This window comes from Maylandia zebra, linkage group LG18 (genome assembly GCF_041146795.1).
Source record: "Maylandia zebra isolate NMK-2024a linkage group LG18, Mzebra_GT3a, whole genome shotgun sequence".
In the NCBI taxonomy this organism is placed as follows: Eukaryota; Metazoa; Chordata; class Actinopteri; order Cichliformes; family Cichlidae; genus Maylandia; species Maylandia zebra.
Window position 1 is genome coordinate 36,251,971 of NC_135184.1, and position 12,548 is coordinate 36,264,518.

At 40.2% G+C, this 12,548-nt stretch overlaps 1 protein-coding gene across 2 annotated transcripts in view; it reads right to left on the reverse strand.

Annotated features, from left to right (window-relative positions):
* Positions 1 to 10,616, reverse strand: part of LOC101473329 (uncharacterized) — a 60,318-nt gene extending 49,702 nt beyond the window's left edge. The window contains exons 1-2 of one of the 2 annotated variants that reach the window (XM_076877090.1): positions 10,354 to 10,616; positions 10,179 to 10,236 (exon numbers count right to left, since the gene is read on the reverse strand). The gene's annotated coding sequence lies outside the window, so the exon portion shown is untranslated. The remainder of the gene's footprint in view (positions 1 to 10,178; positions 10,237 to 10,353) is intronic. The other variant, XM_004575227.4, reaches the window with a different exon arrangement.
* Positions 10,617 to 12,548: the final 1,932 nt, after the last annotated feature.

Genomic DNA, 12,548 nt, shown 5'->3' on the forward strand with positions numbered 1-12,548 from the left:
TCATGTTCTTATTGTGGGAGATTTTAATATCCATGTCTGCTGTCCTGACAAACCTCTGGTGAAGGAGTTTTTAAGCCTCATTGACTCTTTTAATCTGGTCCAGCCCGTACCTGGTCCCACACATGAACACGGACACACACTAGACCTGGTCTTGTCACACAGTCTACCTGTGTCTAACGTGGAAGTGACTGACACTGCTTTCTCTGACCATATGGCTGTATTATTTGATGATGTGTTTTCGCGCACTACAGTTCAAACCAGCGCTCCTGTTCGCCGCTGTCAGATTATTAACCCTTCCACTGCTGCCCAGTTCTCAACTGCTTTTAACCAGCTGTCTATCCCTGCCGATCGTACTCCCTTGGACACAGAGGACCTCAGCTCCTGGTTTCAATCTTCTTGCCTAACCATTCTGGACTCTGTGGCACTATTAATAACCAGGCAGCCCAAGGCTAAAACGGACCCTTGGTTTAACGACGCCACTCGGGCTGTGAGGAGGGAGTGTCGTAGAGCTGAACGCAGATGGAAGAGGGACAAACTGCAGGTGTCTCTTCAAATCCTAAAGGACTGCTGGCGCCTCTATCAGGATACGGTCAAAGAGGCTAAAAGAAAATATTTTTCTAAGATCATTTCCTCCAACAGTCACAATCCACGTGTGTTATTTACAGTGTTGGTCAAGTTACTTGAAAAAAGTAATCAGTAACTAATTACTGATTACTTCCCCAAGAAAGTAATCCGTTACTTTACTGATTACTTATTTTCAAATGTAATTAATTACTTAGTTACTTTTTAAAAACACGATTTACAACCTGAATAGGTGATAAAGTGATAGATCTTTCAGCCCAATTCTACTTTTTCTGCATAATCCATCATACAAAATGTAATCAAATGGAAAAGTCTCTTTTTAAAACTTGTTTTATTAGTTTTAATCTTTTAATTTTATGCATCAAGCAAACATTTAATTATATGCAACATTCTCTGACTGGAAGAAATTAGTTTAACATTTAAACATTCCAGCACATAAAATAAAATATTTTTGTGTTTACACTCAGTCTTTCAAATAGATGCAAGTAAAACACAGCAGAAAATAAATAAAGTCAAAGACTCAGCGGTCCTGTTGCTCTATTTTCACCTGTAAAGCAGGAGTGGGGTAGGCGGAGGTTTACCCTGGTGCAGGTGTGCCGCGGTCAGTGGAAGAATCTGCGAGTTTCTCTGTGAGTTTCCCATTACGTCGTAGCTACTCGGTGCTTGTTGGAAGTTTAGGGGGTTTTTTTTCGCTGTAAAAAGAAGTTTTCTTCCCACGCACAGCGGACACTAATGTTTTTGTCACATTTTATGGAATCAAACTCAAAGTAAGGTCAGTACTTCCACGCTTTAAACGCTGCACGCTCATACTCTCTCTTCACTCGATATGTGATCCATTGTTGATCTGCACACAGCTGTTGTCACGAACGTCGCGCTCGCTTGCGTCACTGTCATGAGACATTCTCGCAAAAAAATCACGGTTTTAGTAACGCAGTAACGCAGCGTTCCTACGGGAAAGTAACGGTAATCTAATTACCGATTTTGCAATAGTAATCCCTTACTTTCCTCGTTACTTGAAAAAAGTAATCAGATTACAGTAACGCATTACAAGTAACCATCTCTGATTATTTAACTCTATTGACTTAAGTCTTAAATACTCCACAAAGTGGCTGCTTGGAGGCCTCTCATAAACTAATGATTTTATGTGTTTTTCATTGAGAAGGTTGCAGCCACGCGGGCTCTCCTGAGTCTGACCGCTCTGTCTTGATCCCTTGCTCTGCTGTTTTTAACCAGTTTGAGCCTGTGTCTCTTTCTTATTTAGAGGATGTGGTTGGCCACCTGAGGCCCTCTGGTTCCCCAAATGATCCTGTCCCACCACAATTTTTTAAGGAGATTTTTCCTAGCATAGGCCAGGCTGTTCTTACTGTTATAAACAGCAGTTTAATATCTGGTGTAGTCCCTGCTAATTTTAAGCATGCAGTAGTACAACCCCTGCTTAAGAAACCTGCCCTGGACCACACTGTGTTGGCTAACTACAGGCCTATCTCCATTTGTGGTACTGCTTTGAAATGGTTTAGGTCAGGGGTCCCCAATCCCAGTCCATGAGTGCCGGTGTCCCTGCAGGTTTTAGATGTGTCCTTGATCCATCACAGCTGATTTAAATGGATAAATGACCTCCTCAACATGTCCTGAAGTTCTCCAGAGGCCTGGTAATGAACTAATCATGTGATTCAGGTGTGTTGACCCAGGGTGAGATCTAAAACCTGCAGGGACACCAGCCCTCGTGGACTGGGATTGGGGACCCCTGGTTTAGGTCTTATCTTTCTGACAGAACTTTTAGTGTTAACTTTTTAGGGTATGAGTCCTCCTCTGCCGCCTTTCAGTCTGGGGTCCCGCAGGGCTCAATTTTAGGGCCTCTGCTTTTTTCATTATATTTACAGCCCCTGGGAACTATCCTCAAAGGCATGGAATATCCTTCCACTGCTATGCTGACGACTGTCAGATTGATCTGCCTCTGAAGCAGAAAGATGCCTTCTCTATTAAGCCACTTTTAGCATGTCTAGAAGATATTCAATCTTGGATGTCCCTAAACTTTCTAAGATGTAATTCAAGCAAAACTGAGATGATTGTGTTTGGTCCCAGTGGACCTTGTGAACCCTCCACTATTGACTTGGGACCAGAGATGGGCATAACGCGTTACTTGTAACGCGTTACTGTAATCCGATTACTTATTTTGAGTAACGAGGAAAGTAAGGGATCACTATTGCAATTAGATTACTGTTACTTTCCCGTAAGCACGCTGTGTTTTAACCGTGATTTTTTTGCGAGAGTGTCTCATGACAGTGACGTAAGCGAGCGCGACGTTCGTGACAACAGCTGTGTGCAGATCAACAGTGGATCATATATCGAGTGCGGGAGAGAGTATGAGCATGCAGCGCTTAAAGCGTGGAAGTACTGACCTTACTTTGAGTTTGATTCCATAAAAAGTGACAAAAACATTAGTGTGCATCGTGCGTGGGAAGAAAACTTTTTTTACAGCGAAAAAAACCCCTCAACAAGCACCGAGTGCGCAACAACATAATGTGACATTCACAGAGAAACTGCCGTATCCTTCCACTGACCGCTGCGGCACACCTGCACCAGGGAAACCTACGCCTACGCCACTCCTGCTTTACAGGTGAAAATAGAGCGACAGGACTGCTGAGCCTGTGACTTTATTTATTTTCTGCTGTGTTTTACTTGCATCTATTTGAAAGACTGAGTGTAAACACAAAAAATATTTTTATTTTATGTGCTGGAATGTGCAGAAAATAGGTTTAAATGTTAAACTAATTTATTCAACTCAGAGAATGTTGCATATAATTAAATGTTTGCTTGATGCATAAAGTTAAAAGATTAAAACTAATAAAACAAGTTTTAAAAAGAGACTTTTCCATTTGATTACATTTTATATGATGGATTATGCAGAAAAAGTAGAATTGGGCTGAAAGATCTATTGTTTTATTACCTATTCAGGGTTTTAAAAAGTAACTAAGTAACTAAGTAATTAATTACTTTTGAAAATAAGTAATTAGTAATGTAACGAGATTACTTTTTGGGGGAAGTAATCAGTAATTAGTTACTGATTACTTTTTTCAAGTAACTTGACCAACACTGCTTGGGACCCCTGGCAGAGTATTTTAAACCTGTTGTTTCTAACCTGGGTTTTAAGATGGACAGTGATTTTAAATTGGACACTCAAATTAGGGCTACTGTCAAGTCCAGTTTTTATCATTTAAGGCGTTTGTACCTGGAGGTACCCTGGTCCAAGAGAAAGCTCAGAGGGGATAGGGCCTTCTCTATTGCTGCTCCTAATCTGTGGAACAATCTTCCCCAGCACATTAGAGAGGCCCCTCACTGTCCACTTTTAAAACACGTCTTAAAACCCATTTTTACTCTTTGGCTTATTGTTTTAATCTAATTATCATTTTATACTATTTTATTATTGTTTTTGCTATTTGTGCTAATTTTATTATTTTAAATGTCATTTTAATTATCCTTTTTTTATCTTTATTTTATTTTATTTTTACTTTACTTTTAAACTTATTTAATGTATCATTTCTGGGATGTCAACTGTACAGCACTTTGTGTTCAGCTGGGACTTATTCTAAAAGCGCTATATAAATAAATTACTTGCTTGCTCGCTATGACATCTTGAAGTTAAGATGGGGCCTGATTATTTAAGACCTTGTATGTGAGGAGCAGGATTTTGAATTCAATTCTGGATTTAACAGGAAGCCAATGAAGGAGAAATCTGCTCTCTCTTTCTAGTCCCTGTCAGGACTCTTGCTGCGGCATTTTGGATTAGCTGAAGGCTTTTCAGGGAGTTTTTAGGACTTCCTGATAATAATGAATTACAGTCGTCCAGCCTGGAAGTAATAAATGCATGAACTAGTTTTTCAGCGTCACTCTGAGACAGGATATTTCTAACTTTAGAGCTGTTGCGCAAATGGAAGAACGCAGTCTGACATATTTGTTTAATATGTGTGTTGAAGGACATGTCCTGGTCAAAAATGACTCCAAGGTTCCTCACAGTGTTACTGGAGGCCAAGGTAATGCCATCCAGAGGAAGAATCTGCTTAGATACCATATTTCTAAGATTTTCAGGGCCGAGTACAATAACCTCAGTTTGATCTGAATTAAGAAGCAGAAAGTTAGCGGCCATCCAGGTCTTTATGTCTTTAAGACATTCCTGCAGTTTAACTCATTGGTGTGTGTTATCTGGCTTCATGGACAGATAGAGCTGGGTGTCATCAGCATAGCAGTGTAAAGGGATCAATAAAGTATTCTGATTCTGATTCTGATGTATAGTATGTCTTCTAATGATGCTGCCTAAGGGAAGCATGTATAATGTAAACAGAATTGGTCCTAGCACTGAACCCTGTGGAACTCCATAATTAACCTCAGTGTGTGAAGAGGACTCTCCATTTACATGCACAAACTGGAGTCTATTAGATAGATATGATACAAACCACTGCAGCACAGTACCTGTAATACCTACAGCATGTTCTAATCGCTCTAATAGGATATTATGGTCGACAGTATCGAACGCTGCACTGAGGTCTAGCAGGACAAGCACAGAGATGAGTCCACTGTCAGAGGCCATAAGAAGATCATTTATAACCTTCACTAAAGCTGTTTCTGTGATGAGCTCTGAAACCTGACTGAAACTCTTCAAATAAACCTCTGCAGATGATCTGTTAGCTGTTTGACAACTACTCTTTCAAGGATGTTTGATATAAAGGAAGGTTGGAGATTGGCCTATAATTAGCTAAGACTGCTGGGTCTAGAGATGCTTTTTGAGTAAAGGTTTAACTACAGCCAGTTTGAAGGCCTGTGGTACATAGCTGATTATTAGAGATAGGTTGATCATATTTAAGATCGAAGCATTAATTAATGGCAGGACTTCTTTGAGCAGTTTTGTAGGAATGGGGTCTAAAAGACACGTTGATGGTTTGGAGGAAGTAATTATTGAAGTTAACTCAGAAAGATCAACTGAAGAAAAAGAGTCTAAATTATGATCTATTGAAATATTGAAAGTAGCCATATGTAATAATATAGATCTGTGGGATGTTATGAATATGTTTTTTTCTCCAATTGTTAAATTTTATTTGTGAAGAAGTTCATGAAGTCATTATTAGTTAACGTTAAAGGGAAGGTTGGCTCAACAGAGCTCTGACTGTTTGTCAGCCTGGCTACAGAGCTGTAAAAAAAAAACTATGATTGTTCTTATGTTATTTACTTAGTGACGAATAGCAAGATGTTTGAACTTGCTCCTGCCCTCTGTCCAGCAGATCACATCTAAACAGACAACAGTAATGCACATGCACAACAATAACTGGGTCACCTTGGATAAAGAGCACAGCTGAAAGAGAACAATACAGACTGAAGGGGAAGAGAGGGAAACTAGGGGGAGAGAAAGAGAGGAATGGGTGGTCGCTTTGCTGCCATGACGGGGAGCAAAACTGAGATTTAACCTTCAGATACAAAATTATTGTTAAACTGCAACTGGAGTAGATGGTCAATGTAATGAATTCTGGGTTTAATCCGGCACTAATCTGCTTTTAATCCCTTATTGGAAGAAAAGATTTTGATGAAGTCTTTCAGGCAGATTTGGAAGTGATTTTATATCGAAGTATCTCTACAGGCTACAGCAGATGGTGACATTAACTGGACGTAGTCTAATTGGCATCCTTCCCAGTGAGGAGGATGAGCCAAGGGAGGATCAGCTATATCCTTCACCAGAATCTCAATATTGTTTCCTATTTAATCTGTAGGAAACGCCCACAATACTGAATTATTAACTAGGCTATAGGAGTGGATGTGAGCATATATGGTTGACTACGTCTTTGAGTTAGTCCTCTTATGCCTGGGAACCTGCCTAGGGGATCGCAGGTGGGATAGACTCCAGCTCCCACACAACTCTAAATTGTTTGATTTGTGACTGAAATGGTGCAAAAGACGGGGCCATGTAATATTTGTTGGTTTTGTTTGTCTATTTCCTCTGTTCTGTCTCCATCTGCATCTTTGTCAGTATAAGTTTCTCTTTGAGTTACTTTTGTGATTTAATAGTTTTCTGTTGTTTCTGGTTTGCTTTCTTTTCCTTCTTATCCTGATTTTCTGTAATTTGTTAATTTCTTCCAACTGCGTCTCACTTCATATCTTTCTCCGTGTCTTTGTCGATATCTTTTGTTGTTTTACATTTGAATCTTTCATTTTAAATTGCTAACACACCAGAAAACACACAAGTCCCATTGGCTGAAATGTTTCAAGGCTTTATAAATAAAGTATTGTGGCGACACACTGGTGCCTGGACTTAATAATAATAATAATAAGAAGCTCCATCACAAGTTAAAGCACTTATTGTGACTTGCTAAAATGACGTGTATGTGTTTAGCTCAGGAAGCTCAAACCCTGAACCAAACATGCCAACGATTTTCTGTTCTGACAAATATCTCTATAGCACCACCTCCAAAAATATATTGCCTACATCATTTCAACACAATTTCACAACCACAGATTATATTGGTTTTATATATTTAAAATGCTTATCATGTAGGTCTTTGTACTGTGTATGCTTTCATCTCTCTCACTTTAGGCCAGTCAGTTAATCCTGTGATGCTTATTCTGTTGTGCATCTCTGGACATTTCTTTTTAATTTATAACTGTTTGCGTATCACACAGTGGGCTATATCTCGCTTCAAAGCTTCTATTTGCATGTTGCATTTATGTGTAAGTTGTATGATATATAAATTATTAATAGTAATGAAACATTACTTGAGCTAAAAATGGACAAAAAATTGAGCTAAAAATACAACTTTTGATGTGTCTGTAATGGTTCATCTACCAATACAGAAGTGCCTAAAATGCAGTACCACTGAGGGTCGGTAGGTCTCGCCTATTCCCACTCACACTCCCACTGAAAAATTGTGACCTTATCTCATGAATTTCAATCTGATGTCAGTGCAGTCCTAAATCATGAGATTTGGGTGTCCCCCAGCAGTTCTATCCACTTGTGCAAATATGGTCTGTTCCTAAATTAAGGCCACCATGTGGTCAGAAGGATTGAAGAGGAACGCTGAAACTTTGTGTTGGGAAAGTTTCAGTGACTTACCATTATTCTAATTATTGAAGTTAATTCAGAAAAATCTTTAACAGAGAAGTTTTTAGTGGGAGGAACGTTTTATCACTCATCAGGTGACGTCTTCAGTCTCAGCTGACTGCAGGTTTCCAACCTTATAAACAGGACATTTGTACAATGACTGAAACCAGCACCACTGAATGAACAATGGGCTGGGAGGTCAGTTCATTGATTATTAATTAATATGCAAATGTCATGTCAAATGTCAATGTCATGGCCATTGATCAACAACCACTGATCAATGGCCATGAGTACCATTCACAGAGAGTTGGGGAATGGCTGCAATCACAGCATTGGAAGATGGTGACAGATGTACCCTTAGGCCCCCCCTCCATTCAGAGATGGTCTTTCCCTTTTCACGTAAACGGCCTCCTTGACTCCGCCCTCAAACCAGCGTTCCTCCCTGTCCAGGATGTTATATCCTCATCATTGAAAGAGTGTCCACTGGCCTGTAGGTGTAGATAGACTGCAGAGTCCTGGCCTGACGAGGTGGCTCTGCTGTGTTGTAGCCAGAGGTTGTTTGGTTTCCCCGATGTATAAATCCTGGCAATCCTCCTGCACTTAACAGCGTACACTATGATACTCTGTTTGTGTCGGGGGACCCGATCCTTGGGGTGGACCCGTTTGGCGCAGCATGTTTTGGTGTTTAAAAGCCACAGAGATGCGGTGTTTAGAGAAAATGCGTCTCAGCTGTTCTGATATTCCTGACACATATGGGATCACTACAGGTTTTCACTTAAGCAGCGGTTGTCCTTCTCTCCTGGATTGGATGGAGCTTTCTTGTTGACAAAAGTCCAGGTGGGATAACCACTTACTCAGGGCCTTCTTGATGTGATGTTCTTCTGCTTCTCTGGCCGCTGTGTCTGTGGGGATGGTGAAGACAGATGTAACATCGTACGAGACCATGGTTTCATCTGCCTCCATCATGACATCTCTCACTTTCTCAACAAAATCCAACGTGTTCTGGATGTGGTGTTCAGAGCTGCCTACCAGCCGTTGAGGATTGAAGACAGAAACTTAGAGATGTTATAGGGTGACCGAGTTGATCATACAGACAATCGGTCTTAAACCCTGTTTCTGTATCTTCGGTAAACCATACAGACTTGGTGTAGACTCCCCTGGGTACAGCCTGTGGTATGAGGTCCGGTTGGTAGCCTTGTCTTGTTCTAAGTGCTTCAGACAGTCTATCACCCTCTTGCTGTAGCCACTTCCTGGGTCTGGTTTCAGGGGCTCATAAGTATTTTTGTCACTAAGCAGTGACAAAATTTTCTCATGATAGTCTTTCTGGTTTAGCAAAACTGTGCACCTGCCCCTTGTCTGCTGGAAGGATGATAATGTTGTTGTCATTGTTAAGTGATGTGAGTGCCTTCCTCTCCTCCATGCTGATGTTGGATGCTGGGGGCTTTGCATTGCTGAGGCAGGCCCAAACTTTTGTCCGTAGTTGCTCTGCTTCCATGTCTGCATGTTGGTGTTTGAATTCCTGTTTCTGTGGCTGTGATAACTGATAACAGCATTCAGGTAGCTGTTCTGCACTGTATTGGCACAAATTATATCTGTAAATTTCGTAACAGTACTTTCAGAAAGACATCTACTGTGATGAAATCTATTCCCCACTGCATTTCTGTAAATAAATGCTATTAGTAAATGATCAGAGAAACAAGGGTTTTCAGGAAACACTGTTAAATGTTCAGTTTCTATGCCATATTTGAGAACAAGATCTAGAGTGTGATTAAATCTGTTAATAACAGATTAAATGTTGAGGCTGTCATTTTTAGCATCTACATGAATGGTAAAATCACCCAAGTCTGAGAAATCTCTGACTGAGGCCCAGGTGGACGATAGATATCAACAACAAAACAAAACAAAAACGTTTTTTGATATTTCCAGCTGGGGTGGAAATGCGAAGCATCAGGCTTTCAAATGAATTCAGACTCTGTCTGGGTCTTTGGTCGATTAATAACTTGGAGTGGAAGATTGCTGCCACACCGCCCCCTTCTGTCCTGTGAGGGTTCGAGGATTCTGACATTTATATAACTGTTGATTCATTTAAACTAACATAATCATCCTGCTGTAACCAGGTTTCTGTAAGGCAGACTAAATCGATTGTTGATCAGTTATTCATTCATGTGCTAACAGAGACTTAGAATAGAGATCCCTAGTGTTTAAAAATCCACTAATACATAATATAATAAAAACATCCAAGATTAAAAATACTGTATGAAAACTACAACAGTGGCTCCAGTGGACACATTTTTTTGTGTTTTACACTCAGTTTCACTTCAGCTCTTTGTAACTTTCCTCGGCTCCACAGCTGCACTGTCTGTGCTTCTAATTCTGTATATATTTTATTTTATGTTTATCTTTGTTTATTTTATTCTTCTTCCATCAGCTCTGTTCCATCAACTTCAGTTATCAATTAAACACAGACCTACAATACAAAATAATATTCAAATACTACTTTTTCTCTTACACTTACGGGACTTTTCAGCTTCACAACACTTGAGATGGAGTTCTTACTGAAAATAGAAAAATCCCTGGTCCCAACAAAGAATAATTTCAGCACCTGTTAGTTCACATTGTTGTCAGCATGCAATCAGGCTTTCAGAAAACTTTAAAGGCAGGCAGAAAATTGAAGAAGGGCTGATTCTTACCTGCTTTTCCTGCTGTTGGAGTGCTGATTGTGGTTGATAAGACTACTCTGAAACTGATAAATGATCTTATCTTTCTGCTTCTTTAACTCTTTCTGTCGCCCCTGATGTTATTCTGGTCTTTCCACGTTCACTCTAACCCCGAGTCTCTCGTTCTCTCGTCCATATATCTCACTGCCAGCAGGGTGCATTCTGAGTATGTGTGGGCAGCAGCCAATCAGAAAACAGCAGCCTTTGCGACACTGGTGGCACACACATGTTCAGCCTCACACTCTCATACTGACTCACTTTTTACAGGCTACATAGCAAACGATGCTCTCTCTGTCTCTGTCTCTCTTTCTCCAACAGAGAGAGAGGCACATCTGTCATCTGCTACTCTCATCCAGCCAGAGGATTTTTGTATGTTAAAACTTGATAATCTCCTGGCAACGCATGGTCCCTGCAACGCTGAGATTGAATGATTTTATGTTTAAAGTTTCCTTGCAGTCCTTGTGCTTCATGTAAGGCTTGAAAAAGCTGGTACTTACGTGCTGGTTTCTATGTAATGTTGGGTTAAGAATGTTATATAATCTCTGATGTCACGTCAAGCACATCAATGGAGGTTTTTTTCTGAATTCAGAATAGTAACAGAGAGTGTCAGCCAGGCCTCAGGATGGAACATGAAAATATCAGTGATATGAAATAAAACATTAAGCTGTCACCATGATGAAAGTGTCCTGAAGGAGTATTTAGTATAACCAACACACCGCAGGCCCTCTTCTGTGTTGTTCTCACAATATTAAGCATCTGAACTGGATCTTATGTTTGAACTGAAATCCTTTATTGTCATTGTACACAGTACAATGACAATAAAGACCGTGGCTCAGGGGGTTGGGAAGCGTATCTGTAACCCGAAGGTCGCTGGTTTGATCCCCGGGCTCTCTGTCCTGGTCGTTGTGTCCTTGGGCAAGACAGTTTACCCTACCGCCTACTGTTGTTGGCCAGAGGGGCCGATGGTGCGATATGGCAGCCTCGCTTCTGTCAGTCTGCCCCAGGGCAGCTGTAGCTGCCTCCACCAGTGTGTGAATGTGAGAGTGAATGAATAGTGGCATTGTCAAGCGCTTTGGGTCCCTTGAAAAAGCGCTATATAAATCCAATCCATTATTATTACAACAACGAGATTTAAAGATAACTTCTCTTTAAATACAAACAGTAAAATAAGAAAGCAACTCTAAGTACTAATGTGTTTCAGTTCCATCAGAGATGCACCACTGATAGCAAGCCTGTTTACTCCAAAGGACATAGGAAATTTTTCCCAAAAGAATTTCACATTTCAATTAATCTGACCACAGAACAGGTTTCTACTTTGCTTCAGTCCATTTTAATTTAGTTTTCTCGGGTGGATCGGTCGTAGGTCAGCAATGGCAGAAATGCCCTCAATAAAATGTTAAACTAGTCCATAAATGACATGGTGAAAGACCTTGATCAAAATTTAAGCAGAATACCAACTGATAAACTGTATGAACCTGTGGACACTTCTTGGTCCAGACGTGCAACTGCAGATGCTTGCTTCAGTTGGCCAAACAGTTCCTGGTGACACCAGCTTCTTCTGGTCCTTGTAAAAAAAATGGTTCTCAAATGCTGGGGAAGTTGTCTCAGCAAGGGAGATACCATGTAAGCCCATCCACTGTGGAATGGTTATTATTTCTCAGTCAAAACACCTGAGTTATATAAGCACACACATCCAGTACCCCAAACACAGTACCAAAGAAAATATCCAGTACACCAAACAAAGTCAGAACTAAATAAATAAAAAAGCCTTTGCATTATGTAAAAACATTTTCACTGTCCATTATGTAATTTACAATGTTTTGGTCTATTTGATTATTTTATAGATTACTCAGGTAGATTCTTTAATACGGGATGCAAAAACCTAAAAAAAAATAAAATAAAAGGTCATATTTCCAGGATATTTGAGTCGTTCTCCCTCCATTAGTTTGGATTTTATAATACATTTGAAATGTGAATCACAAGTGCAAGGATTCCTTTGGCTGTGCAACAACCAATGCTGCCACTAGATATAAAGCTCCTTGAGGAGACTGTTGTTGCAATTTGGCACTATGTAAATAAAATTGAATTGAACTAGATGACACCCATGAGTGCAAAGAGTAAAGCTCTCAGTAAAGAACCAAGTTTTGACACCGTGTGCCGAGCTGGTC